Source organism: Protopterus annectens, chromosome 4.part1, assembly GCF_019279795.1.
Source record: "Protopterus annectens isolate FY-2018-M chromosome 4.part1, PAN1.0, whole genome shotgun sequence".
NCBI classification, from domain to species: Eukaryota; Metazoa; Chordata; order Ceratodontiformes; family Protopteridae; genus Protopterus; species Protopterus annectens.
In genome coordinates, this window is record NC_056734.1 from 70,275,438 (window position 1) to 70,291,876 (window position 16,439).

The 16,439-nt window shown below is 44.0% G+C and overlaps 1 protein-coding gene across 2 annotated transcripts in view; it reads right to left on the reverse strand.

The window, feature by feature from the left end:
* The window catches only part of ZBBX (zinc finger B-box domain containing), a 2,136,907-nt gene that overhangs the window by 1,115,852 nt on the left and 1,004,616 nt on the right, over positions 1–16,439 (reverse strand). The window lies entirely within an intron of this gene.

The window sequence follows — 16,439 nt, forward strand, 5'->3', positions numbered from 1 at the left end:
ACTGGGGGGGGGGGACAAAGGGTCTTCCGATTGCGACATGAAGAGACGTCAACCACCACCAAAGGTCTCTCTTGCAAGAATCCGTGATGAGAATCATGTGGTGCATCGGTAGTTTTTGGTACGACCACTGAGCAAAGAGGAGCCATTGAAGAATTCGCATATGCATCCTTGCGAGTGGTATAGCCAGGATTGCTGCCGCCATTAAACCTAGCACCTACAAGACCTCTGCTGCTGTAGCTTTGTTCTTTGACACCAGTGAGCTGACGTGTTGGCGGACAAGTGAGACTCTTTCGAAAGGAAGACAGAGTGGTAGTTGAGGCATCTAACTCTGCTCCTATAAAAACGGTATGCTGCGATGGCGATAAGGCAGACTTTTCAAAGTTGATTGTAATGCCTAATTGATAGCAGTGTGTCAGAGTGTATTGTGTTGTCTGAGTCAATTGATGCCTGGTGGTAGCGGTGAGGAGCCAATCGTCTAGGTATGGAAACACCTGGAATCCTAGACGTCTCAGGTGAGCTGTGACCACTGCCATGCATTTGGTGAACACTCTGGGGGCTGTAGTGAGACGAAAGGGCGGGCTCAAAACTGGTAATGATTGGCTCTCAGCTGGAAATGCAGGTGATCTCTGGAGCATCTGTTCATCTTTATGTGATAGTACGCATCCTTGAGATCTATGGGGCACATCCAATCGCCTTTCCCTAGGAAGGGAAGAATGGACTGAAGCATGACCATTCGGAACTTCTCTTTCTTTACGAACTGGTTGAGTCTGCTGAGGTCCAAGATAAGTCTCCAGTCCCCTGTTTTCTTTGGTACCAAAAAGAATCTTGAGTAAGTTCCGAATCCAACTTGGTCTGCTGGGACTGGTTGGATGACTCTTTTTTCTAGCAATCTGTGGACTTCTACGACTGCTTGTTCCCTGAGATTGGGTGGAACATCTGGGATTCTGTTTACAGGAATGGGAGGGGAAGAGAACGGTATGAATTATCCTCTGGAAATGATGCTTTGTACCCATGTATCTGATGTTATGTTTAGCCAGGCTTCTGGGTACAAAGACAAGCGACCCCTGACTGCTTCCAGAGCCTAACAGTTGGGCCCCCCTTACAGGGGCGCTGGTAGGGTTGACCGGAGAACTGACCCCAGTCACCCTGTTGCTGCGGACCCCTTCTGCCGCGGAACTCTAAAACAAAAAGAAAGTTTTTTTTTTTTATCAAAACTTGCTGTTTTTTTTATCACAAATGGTCCGAGCTAGCTGGATCACCGAGATCTCTCTTGCCGCGGCAAACTAGATCTGAGGTAATTCCAGCAGTGCATTTTGGGATAAGGGGCTTGGTCTCGAGCTACTGGCAAACCTTGAGCTTTGCTATCGGCTGTGTCGGAGCAGAGGATCAGCTCTGAACCCATCAGTGAGAATAAATGGCGAGATTTAACAACTTCACATCTTAAATTCTGCCCTGTTAGAGAATTCAGGGAAAAATACAGGCAGCTCAATGGACCGGTTGAGGTTGAGCACTGAAGTAACCTTAGGCATAAAGGAAGGATTAGGTCTTGGCAAAACCCTATCCTTGTGAAATACCAAGTAGGGGAGCCGAACCGATAAAGCTTGGAGTTCAGAGACCCGCCTAGCCGAAGAGATGGCTATCAAAAAGATTGTCTTCCAAGACAAAAATTTAATGTCACAAGTTGCAGCGGGCTCAAAAGGAGGTGAGGTAAGCTGCTGTAACACAAAATGAAGGTCCCATGACATTACTTGATCAAAGATTGGAGATCGAAGTAGCATAGTCCCTTTCAGAAAATAGTCCCTTTCAGAAAAGCCCTACAAAGTCTGTGCACTATTAGATTGGGTTCCTTAGCAGCATGAAAAGTAGAAATGGCTGCCAATTGCACTTTGATAGTTGCCGCGGCTGATCCCTGGCTGAACAGTTGCGAAAGAAATTCTAAAACTGATGAAATGGGAGCTGTATAGGGATCAATCTGCCTTTCATGAGCCCAAATGGAGAATCTCTTCCACTTACTGGAATAAATCTTCCTAATAGAAGGCTTGTGGGAAGAAGACAGAATATGAACCACCTCCGGTGAACAATTATGAAGCCTGACTAGGGACGGAATTGGAGCAGCCATGCTGACAACTTGAGGGTCTGAATGGAGGGGAGGAACTGCCCTGACATATGAGTCAACAGATCTGGCTCTGGGTCCAGAATCCATTAGATAAGGGTGGAGAAAAGGAAACCAGATCTGACGAGGCCAGTGTAGTGCAATCAGTATCATTTTGCTTCCCAAGGATTGTGCTTTCTGAATAACCTTCGTTATCAGGGGGATTGGAGGGAAGGCATAGAGAAGACCGGAGGGCCAATCGTGAACTAGAGCTTCCCTGGGTGCCTCTCCCTTCGGGAGGATAAGGGTGAAATAGCTGCTGCATTTGGCATTGAGAGGGCTGGCAAATAGATCGTAGCAAGGCTGACCCCATCTGTGGAAAATCCGCTCCGCCACTTGTTCGTTCAGGGACCACTCATGAGGCATCAGAATAGCTCTGCTCAGCCTGTCTGCAGTCACGTTGGACTTTCCCGGTATGTGCGTTGCCACTAGAAAGCGCTGGGAAGATACTGCCCACTGCCACACTCAAAGTGCCTCTCTGCAAAGGGGATACGACCTGGTTCCTCCCTGTTTGTTCATATACCATACCACTGACATGTTGTCTGAGTGGACTGCAACTGTCCCATGAGGAAGAAAGCCTTGAAGTGCTTGCAACGTTAATAGTACCCCTCTCATCTCTAAGAGACTGATATGCAAATGGATCTCGTATTCTTGCCATGTGTCTTGGACTGTCCTGCCAAGATAATGTCCCCCCACCCGATCTGGGAGGCATCCGTGGTCACCGTGGCAACTGGAGAAGGAAGAACTAAAGGCATACCCACATTGAGATTGTTAGTCTGAAGCCACCAGCACAGATCCTGCTTGCACCTGTCTGTAATCAAAATAAGATGGGAGAGCGGGAGATGCTGTAGAGACCATTGGGCAAAAAGTAGCCAGTGAAGAAGCCTTATGTGCAGTCTTGCAAGAGGAACTAGCATAATCGTGGCAGCCATGGTCCCTAACAACTTGAGGACCACTTCTGCTTTGACCTTCTTCAGTGGTAGCAAAGTGTAGACCTGCTGCTGTAAAACCTGAATTCTCTCTTCTGGTAGGAAAACCCTCATGAGCACTGTGTCTAATTTGGCGCTGATAAAGGTAGCACGTTGCGAGGGCAACAAGGCAGACTTTTCCCAATTCAAAGTAATTCCCAGACTTTGGCATAGCGCAATAGTGGCATCCCTGGTCTGTAGCAGATAGATGCCTGGTGGTGGAAGACAGGAGCCAGTCATCCAGGTACGGAAACACTTGGAATCCCTGACGTCTAAAGTGAGCCATTACCACTGCCATGCATTTGGTGAACACCCTGGGGGCTGTGGTGAGACCAAAAGGCATGGCGCGAAACTGAAAATGACTGGCTCCCAGCCAGAAGTGCAAGTGACTTCTGGATGCCCTGTCCATTTTGATATGGTAGTAAGCATCCTTGAGGTCGATGGAGCACATCCACACATATTTCCCTAATAACGGGAGAATTGATTGTAACGTGAAGGTTCAAACGGCTGAGATCCAAAATGGGTCTCAGGTCCCCTGTTCTTTTCGGCACCAAAAAGAATCTGGAGTAAGTCCCTAATCCTACTTGGTCTGAGGGGACAGGCTGGATGGCTCCCTTTGACAGCAACTTTTGTACTTCTAAAGTTGCGGAATCCCTTTGACTGGGTGGAACGTCTGGGATTCTTTTGTTTGGAGGGGGATAAGAAAGAAGGGGAATATGATAACGTCTGGAAATTATCTCTAATACCCACTCGTCTTGGGTGATGTCTCACCAGGCTCCTGGGTACAGAGAAATGTGACCCCCGACTAGCTCCAGAGACACACAGTTGGGCCTCCCCTCAGGAGCGCTGATAGGGAGAACCATGAAAGGAATCATGGTCCCCCTGGTTACACGGGCCTCCTCTGCCTCTACGGCAGTCTCTACCTAAATTTCCACCCCTCATCTGCCTCTGGAGGGGGAATCACTCTGTGCATCGTGAAAAAACCTCTGCGACTTTCTGAACCACATTTTTCCACCCTTCTGGCCCTTGGGATAAGGTCTAGAAGGCATGGAAAAATGGACTCCCACGGCAGACAGGGTTTTTCCTTCCTGCTCGCAGCTAGTGAGAGTGTCCTTCACCTTGGTTCCAAATAAGGATGAACCGTCAAAGGGGGCGTTGGTGAAAGTAGACTTGAAAGCCTCTGCGAAGTTGCACAGGTGCATCCAGGAGTGTCTCCTAAGAGAGACTCCAGAACCCACAGCCCTGCTCGCTCTGTCAGCTGCGTAAGAGATCAGCCTCATGGAGGAGTTGGTAATAGAATTTAGGGTAGACATCTGAGCATTGACCTTCTGAGCCACATCATCAGAAACGTTACCCTGTAGAGAATATCCCAGCTCTTTTAGGAGATCTCTCTGGAGACATGTAAAATGCGACAAATAGTTCAGCAACCGCAGTGTAAAGGTCGCTGAAGAGAACATGCGCTTCCCATACCTGTCCATAGCCCTGGACTTCTTGTTAGGGGGATGGACAGTAGATGAAGTTTCTGCAAGTTCCTTCTTGGTGGCTGCTGCCACCACCATGGCATCTACTGGAAAGCCTTTTGTAAGAAATTCTTTATCAGGGGGAGAGGACAAAAACTTGTTGGGTCTCCTAGGGACCGGTTCCACAGTGTCTGGAGTTTCCCAAATCTTTCGACAAACGAGGTCCAGGAGCTCGTCGAATGGGGAAGAAACCCAAGAGGCAGAGGGTTGGGACCCAAAGCCCTTCAGGAATACCAACTCCTCCTCAGAAGGGGCTTTGGAGGGCTAGTCGCCTCTCTGTCTCAATATTTCCAAGATATCTGAGAAAGAGATATCGTCAGAAGATGACATGGGGGATCCCTTGGACTCCTCGAGGTCGGTGTCAGACGCGAGAGACTCATCTTGGGAGTCAATGTGCTTCCTCTTGCACACACTCTTTCTGGGGGTCTCCTCAGGTAAAAAATCTGGGGAAGCCTCAGAAAGCTGGGGACCACTCATGGTGGTATCCTGAGGCCTTAGGTCTCCGCTGTGCCTAGATAGAGGGTGATCTGAGACTGATATCGGTGCTGGAGGGGGAAGAGTGTCGGTGCCGTAAGATGCAGCGGATGACCTGGCCAGCACACTCCTCATGACCTCGAAAGCTGATCTCCTCCGGCTCCGAAGGTCGACTAACCGTGGAAGATATGGTAGTAGCCCTTGGAGATGAGGTCTGAAGCCGATGTCGGGTCCACGCTCAACCGAGCCAAAGCACCGAGAGGAAGGCTCAGAGCGAGACCTCCCTCTCAGTTCCAACCGGTGAACTGTGAATCCTGGACCCCGTGGACGGCACCGACAAGGTCGGAGCGAGATCGGAGCCGAGATGCCAAAAGGGGCTACTGGAACCGACTTCACAGCGTCCGTCGGAACTGACAGATCTGGCTCCGACGAAAGGTTTGGAGGAGGAACAGCCAAAGATGAAGGGAGGATGGGCTCCGGAGCCGACTGGGCCGGGGTCGAAAGCAATTTAGCCAGCACCGATGACTGGAGCAGTTTCCTCACCACTCTATCGACATTGTCATCGAAAAGGGTCCTAGAGGACCTACAGGACATGGTCGGGATCTGGATCTCCCTGCAGAGGGAGACCTGTGAGTTGGAGAAACCAATCGAAAAACTGGAGACTGGCTCCGAACTGATAAATCTGTCACCGGCTCCAACAGACTGGGAGCCGATGACGACAGATGCACTGCCTTTTGTCAGCCCCGAAGCCAGTGGAGCCGAAGATGCAACTGTAGTTTTAGTGATTTTCTCTGGCAGCTCCGAGGAAACTGACAGAGCCGGAGAGCGTTTCTTTGAGAATTTTTTGTCTGTTTTTTGTCCGGATTGGAAGGAGAGGATATGGAACTAGAAGACCTCTCCAAGTCTTCTTCAAAGGAAGGTTTCAGCAATCCTTTTAAAATAAGCTTGTTCTTCCTCTCTTGCAGCACACAGGGACTGAAAGCGTGGCAGAACAAGCAGGATTCTTGTAGATGAATAGCCCCCAAGCAATACAAGCACACTGAGTGCCCATCCATCAAAGACATATTATTACATCTGACACACTTTTTAAAGCCCGAAGGCCTATGTTCTTTAGAATCCTTGGACATGCTGATAACAAGCACACACACAGGGAAAAACAGTAGGGACACTTTCACCAAAGTAGCCAAGATAGAGCGCGGGAAACTACAGCCTCTAACTGAAACGGCCTAGAGACCGCGAGATAAGCACAGGGAGGACTAGGTCCTCTAAGTTAAACGGGTCTAGCCCAAGGAATAAGTGCACCAAAAACAGTCACACAACAAAAAAACAGGGGAGGACTAGGTCCTCTAACTAAAATGGGCCTAGCCCGTAAACACCAAAGAAGGAAACGGGATACCAAGAAAAGTTTAACAGAACCGGTCACACAACCAGCAGAAGCAAAACACACACACTAGCTATGAAAATAGCTTTTGGAGCTACAATATTGAAAAATAAATCGAATAATTGTACTTACCACCAAGAGCGAGACCACGTCCAAGCTGTACGAGCGGCAAACGAGATCTGGGGATAGGTGTGCTGCAGCATGGGATACCTCTCTTAGCCACGAGCCAACTTCGAGCTACAGTATGGCCGAGCTGGAGTCGAGGTTTGGCTCCAAACCCACGGGTAAGAATGTAGGTGAGATTGGACTACATAACATCAGTAGTTAAAGCCAGGACAGACAAGCAGTTTGGTGATTGATATTAGAATATAAAACAGGCAGGGGGTAGGGGCATTAGTCTAAGCCTGTAGTACAAGATACGATTAATTATGATTATATGAATAACAAAGACCCACAGTCAGTTACACACTTCAATTCTTAATTTTAGTAACAGATAACATATAGTACCTATGTACCAGATAAAGTGAATCAGTTTGGATCGACACTTTCAAAACTTCAAGCAACAACAACTGTATACTAAGGCAGATAACCCAATGTCTCAGAGAATCCTCCTTACTCTGAGGTTAAATAGTCAGAGTTAGTTTATGTAAATATCAGGGGTGTGAGGAGGTACAGCCCCCTCCAATATCAGACAGTAAACAAGCCCCACCACTGCAAAAATGCTTCTGATGTATTACACTGAGTTTTGACTTTCAATGTTTAGTTAAGAAATCATTTTTATGACCCCACTTTTTAGTGCTGATACTATGCTTCGCATTTCTGTCAAGGTGCCCTTTATGCTTCACATTTCTGTTAAGATGCCCTTAAATGTGCACAACAGGTACATTGCAAAGCTGCAGGCTATCCAACTTGGGAATGATTTACTGAAACTAATCTTCAACTTAAAAGTGACTTCTTGGCACTACAGAGAAAAAGGTTATGTCTCCATATCAGAGCAGCAAAACATAACTGTGAAATCTTGATAGTTTATAAAATAAACAGTTTCAGAATTAATTGGTTTTGTTTTAATCAAACTGTTCAAACCTTTTAAGCACTTTTGCAAGGGGGCAATGCCCTCTGGAAGGAGAAAAGTAAAGAAGTGTCAATCCATACTACAGCAGTGACCCTACTTAAACATCCAAAATTGTTATGAGCATACCCAAATTACTGTGTTCATCACAGGGGTCGCTCATGCAGTACTATTTCTTACTTATGAAAGCAGTACTAAAACAATAAGGCAGCTTCAAATGGAAAAGATCATAATAGACCCTGCAAGATGCACTCCCTGTTCTTTGATTGAAGGTCCAGTTTACAGTGTTCAGCAAAGGTGTGCACTTCTGTCAATGTGGCAGCCTTACAAATAATGTGAGCTGACACATTCCTAATGAAGGCTACCGTGGTGCCATTTCCCTTGTAGAATGGACTTTAATTGTCCCCTCTAAATGTTCCTACTGTAGTCATAATGAACAGCAATGGAGTTTGCTAGCAACTGCATGGTGGCCATTTAGAGAGTGGCCTGCCATGATCGCCTGGCATGGTGACAAATAACAGCACAGACTGCCTTTAATCTTTGAGTTTTGTTGTGTAATAAATATCACAGCTGTTTGTAAACATTTGAGTTTTAGGACTGAAGATGGCAGTTAAACTGTCCAGTTAGTTCAGACATCATCTTTTACTTGAAAGAAGGGCTAGTTCTGAAGCTCACTCTGATGCAGTGGAATACTGTGTATGACTCTCTGCACATGATAGCATGAAGGGCAAGTGATGATCACCAAAAATAAGCTTTTCCAGGTTAAAAATATAGCTGCCACTGAGAAGCCAGGCTCAAACAGTTAGTTTTATCAGGATAATATGAAGATCCCATGAATGACGGACTGTTTCCTTTGGTGACTTTAAATACAAAACGTTTTTAAGTAAGAGTTGCTTTTCAGTGTTTCAGGAAGGAAGACAATCCATGGAAAGACAAGTTGCTTGGCTCAGGCAGCTTGCACTTACTCACTTTGACAATTGTATCTAAACAAAGTCCGACATATTTGTTGTGACTGAATGCTTTGCAGCAGGAGAAGAGAATGGAAAATGGTCTGGTAGGGAGGATGAGGAATTATCCCCTAGAAAGGAGGAATTTCTTTCCATTGCCATCTGTAATCTTGATAAATGATCTTCAGAACCCATTTGTCTGAAACTATATTTGGCTAAACAGAAAAGTGGAGACTCAGACATTCTGGAAGACAAAAAGGGGATGTCAGAGCTGGAAGGGGAAACAAATCCTCATATAGCCATTCTGACTTATTGGACTATACTTGTTCTTGGGAGTTTCCAGAATTCTTCTTGGAACCCCCACTTGTCATTTCTTCTGAAATGTCTGTCTACCTGCTTTTTACTGAGACTGTTTATTGTGTTTCATACCACAACTGGATGAGGAGTTAGAGAATCCCTTGGAAATTTTGAGAAAGGAAGACAGAGAAATTCCTTGTATCAGCTAACCTCTTTCATCACACTTTTTGATCACCTGTGCAGGAGAGAGGCCAAAAAATAAATCTCCATCTAAAGGAGAACTTAAAATTTCAATTTTAACATAATCTGGGAGGGTCTAAGAATGCAGCCATGCAAACCTCCTCAAAATAGCCCTAATTAAACCCTGACCATAGCCCTTAAAGAAGTATCAACACAGCCATAAATACACTGTATACAATGAGTAGTGACTTAAACAACAGATGAAAATTAGAAGCATGTTTCCTCACAAGAAGAAACTATAGACAAAACATTCCTCATACTTGCATAACTGGTCAGGAGAGACTAACATAGGAGCCTGACAATTTAAAATCAAAGTTGCAGAAGCACGCACTTTATCACATACTTATCAATAACCTTCCCATCATTATCAAAATAGTAGGACTGGAATTAACTAAATGTTTAGCAGCAGAAGAATTAACTAAAGCTATAGCTGCTAGATCAGGTTTGGGGAAAGTATATAAAAACTGACTGAGGAATTTTAAACAGCCTATCTGCCTTTTTAAGGGCAGATGACTGACAGTCAGGAAAATTGCAGGCAGTAACACAAATATCCGCCAAGGCAGTCAAAACTGCAGGAATGGGTGCAGGTTCTGGAAATTCCTTATAGGCCAAAGTATTTTTCTGAAGGCTTGAGAAACCTCAGTGTTCTCCCAATGAAAACACTGGAATATTCTAGAAATAGTATCAGAGACAGAAATAAACCACAGGGAGAATCAGAAACTGGTCTGTCCTCTGAGACTGAATCAGAAATCTGAGGAGAAAACCCTGTAACTGTCCCTTCATCTTCCTGTTCAGATTCAGAATCTTGAATCTCTTCAGAAAAAGAAGTATCCCATTTTCTTTCAACAAAATCCACCTTACAAGAGAAATCAGTGCCCAAATTAAACCCTGAGCCAGATCCAGTAAACTACTCTTGTCTAAGGTCATCTAAGGAGGAGAAAATACATGCTTAGTGTTCTACTTCTTTATGGCAGAACAAATGGGGCCAATAGTGTTATTAGTGGCAGTAATAGCCTTCCTATGGATAGGCACAACATTCTGACAAGGCAGGGAAACCTTACCCGTTTCCTCTCCCAGGACCTATAAGAATGGCTCTCCCTTGTTCAGTGAGGGGACGTCAAAAGCTGAAGAGGACCTGGGTAACCCTCGATCCATAGTGGCTGTAGCTGATACATCAGAGGGATTTGGGATAAAAGGTGAGCAGCTGAGGAACAAGCTATGGTCACAGCAGAGTCATCCATCTGTGGCTGAGGTAAACTGCTAGCCTGATGTGGCTGTTTGATTTACCTTTTGTTTTTTGTGGCTGGAAGAAGGACCGACCATGGGATGCACAGTCTGTTCTACAGTCAAGCATTAAATTTTAATTTAACATTTATTTATCGGGGAAAGTCTGACTTGGAACTAAGCCAATTTTCAGCAGACGCCCAGGGAGAAATGCTCCAAACACGTCTTTGTAATGTAGGAGGAAACCGGAGCACGCAGAGAAAACCCACACGAACACAGGGAGGACATGCAGACTCCACAGAGAAGGCACCCCAGCCGAGAATCAAACTGGAGAACCTCTTACTGTGAGGTGACAATGCTACTGCTGCACCACTGCGCTGTCCACAAATGGTGCCTCTTTCCTAGGAAAAACAAGCAGCAAATGCCAGTAAAATTAAAAAGTCTGTAAAGTCACTTTTTCACAAGATAAACACAGTAAAACACATTTTAAATACTTTTCCTGTCCCACAAAGTAAAATAAACACAATTTCTCCACAGGAAAAATGTATTTCAATGACTTTAAAGAACTTTTAAGCTACCAGGAAAAAAGAGAGCTTCTGTTTAAAACTACAGTACTATCTTATGACAGTCAGTTAAAACACAAATTTATAGCTTTAAAATAACTTTCCTGAAGCAGAAAGTATAAATAATAAACCAAGCTATTAAATGGCAGTCCCCCCCCCCTCCCCAAATGGAACTTATCTGACCAGCAAAAGAACAGGATAAGCCAAACATTGATCCTCAAAAGCCTCAGAGGAAAGCATTCTTTGGTGGCAGTAAAGCTCTGAAGGGCTTGACTCCTAAACTTGTCTTTACTAAGCTTAACTTGAGCTACTTGACAGTTGGGCACATGGAAGAAGTTTTGGAATCTGGCTGGCTATTATAGCTAATGCAGGATATAACCTGCACAGCTGAGGCTACAGCAGCAGTGATCAATATGATGAACATCATTATATAGCTTCATATGTTGCTACTAGGCTAATGACCACTAGGGCTCCTACAAGCCTAGCCGCACACCTCCAAAACATTTGGTCCCAAGTTTCATGGTGGGTGCATGTTAGTAGGCAGGTAGCTAAGGATGTGAAGGAGAGTATTAGTTAGGATAATACTTTTCTTATTGATGACTTTTGTCTATAAGGGGCATAGGAACCAGACCGGGGGTAAATTTACAATTTCCCATCCAATTGTCAAGGTTTTGTTTGAACAGGCTCAGAGATGAACTCTATTTTGCATGGATGGGGAGCCTATTCTATAGTGCTGGGATCCTTGGGACACATACCAGTCTCTCCGGTATGTTCTGTTTATATCAAAAGGGAAGTTCACATCACTGGATATAGTGTTTCTGGTGCTGTTTGTTCTATGCATGTGCAACAGATCCACTAGGGCTGGGTCTGGGGAAGCCCTATAAGCTAGACAAAGATCGCTTCTCAGCAGCCTGTAAGAGAATGAATACATAGATAGAGCCTTTAGGCGATCAGTGTAGGACAGAGTATTCATGCCCTGAATTCTCATAGTAAGAAACCTTTGTGAGCATTCCAACTGTTGCAAGTGTCTTGTTAGGTACATGCCAAATGGGGGCACTGTAATCAATGATTGGTCTAATAAGGGCCAAGTAGAGTGGTACTACAACTTCCTTGGACCTGGATGCCATACCTTTACCTATAAACGGGGCAACAAAGAATGATTTTCTTATTACCTTAGCTACATGATGCTCAAAGGCCAGATTGCTGTCTATATATGGTTCCCAGATCCCTTAGTATTGGGTCAATTCTTAGGGGCATTTTATCAATGGAGTAATTATCTTGCACTGACAGTTTCCTCCAGCACATTATAATGCATTTTTGGCATTGAGTTTTAGGACATGGCTTTGGGACCAGTCTGTGTTAAACCCACTTGCAAGATATTTGTTTCTTGGGGGAATTTACAAAAGATTCCACTTGACAGTCATCTGTGAACCTGGTGAGCCAGAGACTTTTAACATTAGCCTTGACTTCAAAGAAATAGATGTTAAACAGGAGCAGGCCCAGCACAGAGTCTGTGATACTCCACTGGTGATCGGTCTCTTGATGGAGGTGGTCTCACCAATCCTGACTTCTTGGGTCCTGCTGTGAGCCAGCCGACAATCCAATGAATTATGTTAAGGGTTTACACCTAGCTCAGAGGGCTTGTCAACAATGCCTGACTGGTGTACTGTATCAAAAGCCTTAGCCAGGTCAGGATATGCAGTATGACTACTTTACCCTCGTCCACTGTTTTGGTGACCCTCTCAAAGAAGTGTACCAGATTAAGTATGCATGACCTTCACTTAAAGTTAAACTGGAATGGGTCCAGTGTCTGTAGGTTGCCAATGTCCTTGTTTATCATTTCCATGATAATTCATTCCATGGCTTTGCATATTAGGCTTGTAAGACTGATGGATCTGTAGTTCCTTGGGTCAGCTGATGGTCTGCCCATGTGGAAAGAAATGACTGCTGTGGTCCTCCATTCACTTGGAATGTAACCTGTTTCAAGGTTGTAGTTGAAGAGTGCCTCAAATGGTCTTGATAAGTCATGTTTTAGACTATTCAGGAGGCAACCAGGGATGTTGTCAGGACGCATGGAGGCACTGCTCTTGGCTTCACCAATTGCTTCTAGCACCTGCTGATTGCTGGGGAAGTATTTTGTAGGTGATTTCACCTGGCGGATCTGAGGGAGAGTAGGGATGAATTTTGAGCTGAACTTATTAGTCAGTATATTTGCTATGTCACCCTGATCGGTTTAGGTGGTACCATTCACCACCAGTTCAGCACACTGTTGTGAGTGACCTTCACAGTTCCAGATGCAGCTGAAGAAGGCCTTGTGACTGGCTATCCTGACCTCATATTTGACCTTGTTGGATTTAATTAGACCTCTTACTTTCTTATTTAGTAGTATAAGAGATCACTTGTTTTTAAGGGACTTGCCCTTCCTGATTTTGGTCATCAGTTTTCTTCTTTTATTATATACCCTTTTTAGGTGAGGATTCCACCAGTGGGGTCTGCTTTTAGTGTTTGTTTTGGGTTTATTTCTGGTAGGTATTGCAACCTCTACTCAGCCACTCACATGTTTGTGATGTGCCTCTACGGATAATTCTACAAAGCTATCTGTTTTCTTGGGGTTGGTGGGGGGCCTGAATTTTAACAAACTGGCATTTAATAGGATGTAGCTTACCTCTGAACAGTTACTAACTGTTACTGGTTTAGATGTTTTTTCTGGGTCGATTTTTACTTCAAATGACACAGCTCTGTGATCCAACCTCATTAATGAGGACATGACACAAGGCGGGTGCAATGCTCTCCTATATTGGTGAGTACCAGGGGTCTATATTAGAAGACCGAAACGGCAGTTACGTGAATACCGAAACGTTGACACAGAAATAGTGAACCACGAGAATGTCGAACGCCCGAAACTGCGAATTTTGAAATAGCGAATTGCCATAGCTGGCCCTTATCCGGGCATAGCCCCGTAACTTAAATGTGCGATAGTTACTGACCTTAGGGTTAGGGTGTGGGTTAAGGTTAAGTGCATAAAGTGCATGTATTACTATATATCCATAAAGTGCATGTTGCCTGTATTACTATATATATATATATATATATATATATATATATATATATATATATATATATATATATATATATATATATATATATATATATATATATATATATATATGCACTTACCTTAACCCGCACCCTAACCCTAAGGTCAGTAACTATCGCACATTTAAGTTACGGAGCTATGCTGGATAAGGGCCAACTATGGCAATTTGCTATTTCGAAATTCGGGGTTTCAGGCGTTCAACGTTCTCGCAGTTCACTATTTCCATGTTGATGTTTCGGTATTTGCGTAACTGCTGTTTCGGTCTTCTAATATAGACCCGAGTACCAGATGCAGTATGTTTGATCCTCTTGGTTGGAGCATGCACTATCTGTTCCAGGGTGTTTGTGTTAATAAAGCCCAGGAAGCATTCTGCCTGCGAGTTTGAGGCACTGTAAGTTTCCCAGTCTAAAGAGGGGTAGTTAAAGTTACTCATGAATAGAGTATTTGGCTGGATGGTGAGTGCCTGTAATAGATTTAAGTAAGAGTCATGAGACTCTAGGGGCATAGATGGCTTACTGTAGCTAGACATGATATGGTAAGGGACCTCATCTATGGTGAACTGCATGTGGATGAACTCCATGGTATTATTCTGTTTAGCCAACCTGGAGGTAATGTTTGTTGCTAACAGATCAGTAACCTCCACCTTTGGCCCCAGTCTGTGCTAGTGTTGGTCTGAATGTGTGGAAGGCACTGAAGCCTTGCACTTCCAGAGTACTTTCTATGGTTTTAAACCAAGCTTTGGTCACATCACAGATGTCTACATTCTCCAGAGTGAGGTGGGCTTGATGGATGTGGAGTCTTCTGTTTAGGCTCTAGGCATCAAGCAATAACACCTTACGGCTGCTTGTACACTTTTTCACTATGTTGGTAGTTTTGTCTTTTTGGCATTGTCTAAAAAGGCTCTAATGGAGTGGATAAAGTTTTAGCCAATATCTGAAAGTCTAGTGGGGACAGGTGCAACCCATCCTTAGCAAAGCAACATGGTCTTTTGACCAAGTTTTCCTATGCTGACTGATAATGGATTCCCCTGGAGTGAAACCAAAACCTAGGCCAATTATTAAAATTAATCATTTTATGTTTATACTGTGACATCGTCCTTGGTGAATGTAGAATGCTGCTCAATGCAAGGCTGATACCCATCTGTGACATATATTCTGAGAAATTCCTTAAGTCTCTTTTCATATAGTCCAGTGAAGTATTTCTCTGGTAAATTGCATAATTATGAAAGAATCATATTGGTATCTGGGGTGCAGTAACTTGAGTGCATGTATGACATTGTGGATCCTGGATCCAAACAGGCAGCTAACGGTTATCTTCTCCTTGTCCAACCTGGTGAGTAGGACATCTGTGTGTCGCACAATGGAGTCCCCAATGAGAAGAGTAAAGTGTAGACTTGCCTTGTGGGCTTTACACTTAGGGAACCATTATGTGTAGGCTTATGTGAAATGTTTGGTGTTGCTTTTGGTGTGTGCTTTAGTGACTGCTGAGGAGCACTGCTGCCATTAGGTGGCTTTGGAGGTCTTTGTGATTTAGTAAGGTTTCTTTTAAACACCTCAGCATAAGACAATCTGTGTGTGCGGTGAATAACACATGTGAGGGATGTAGTGTGGGTATTCCTGACAACCTTGTTTACATGCAAAATTTTTGCCTTCACAGAAGTTATGTATTTACATCTCTCGCATACAGTGTTACCTTCTTTCGTGATTAACTGGTTGTTTGAGAACATCAGACAATTGCTACATTACCTTAGGATGCCCAAATCTACCAAGTTGACCACAGAGACATTTGGAAATTGCATATCCCTATTATCTGTTGACTGTCTATGATTAAGGATTAGGTTTTAACAGGGGTCACCTACAGTAGTTACTGGGGTTAACAGCAGGATGTTATATAATTCTGTGATATGGTAGTGTTATTTGATCCACAAGCTGGCTGCTCTATTATTTCTTCACAATGCCACACTGCTTATCAGGTTTCAGAACTAATCCTAAAATGTATAGGTAAATTTTGCTGTCTAAGAATTTGCTACTGTTCAGACCACTGCTAATCAACACAGCCCAGAGGTGAGCTCTTCACAGAGAAAAAAAAGCTTGAAAACAGACTCCTATACCCTCTAGCCAATAAACAGCCACACTTTGAGCTTTTGCCACTGTTTCCCAACTCAAAGAGAGACCAGGAAAAAAAACTTCTGCCACAAGATGTCTGATCCTGGAATTTCTTAATGTAAAAGCACAGCAAAAGCAGCTCTCAAGTGCAGATTAAACGACAAACAACTAACAAAAAACTTAGTTCCTAAATAATTCACCATTCTGCAAAGAGATTTAGAGGCACACAGACTAGAAAAGCCACCACACACAGAAATTACTACGTTTGCCAACTAATTAAATAAATACTTCAAAGATTCTCAAAAATGGTAGTGATCACTGTATAAAGAAATTGAAGTGTAGCTACTCAAGAAAAAATTCTTATCTTAGCTTGGATGGTTCTTGATGCAGATGAAACACTGG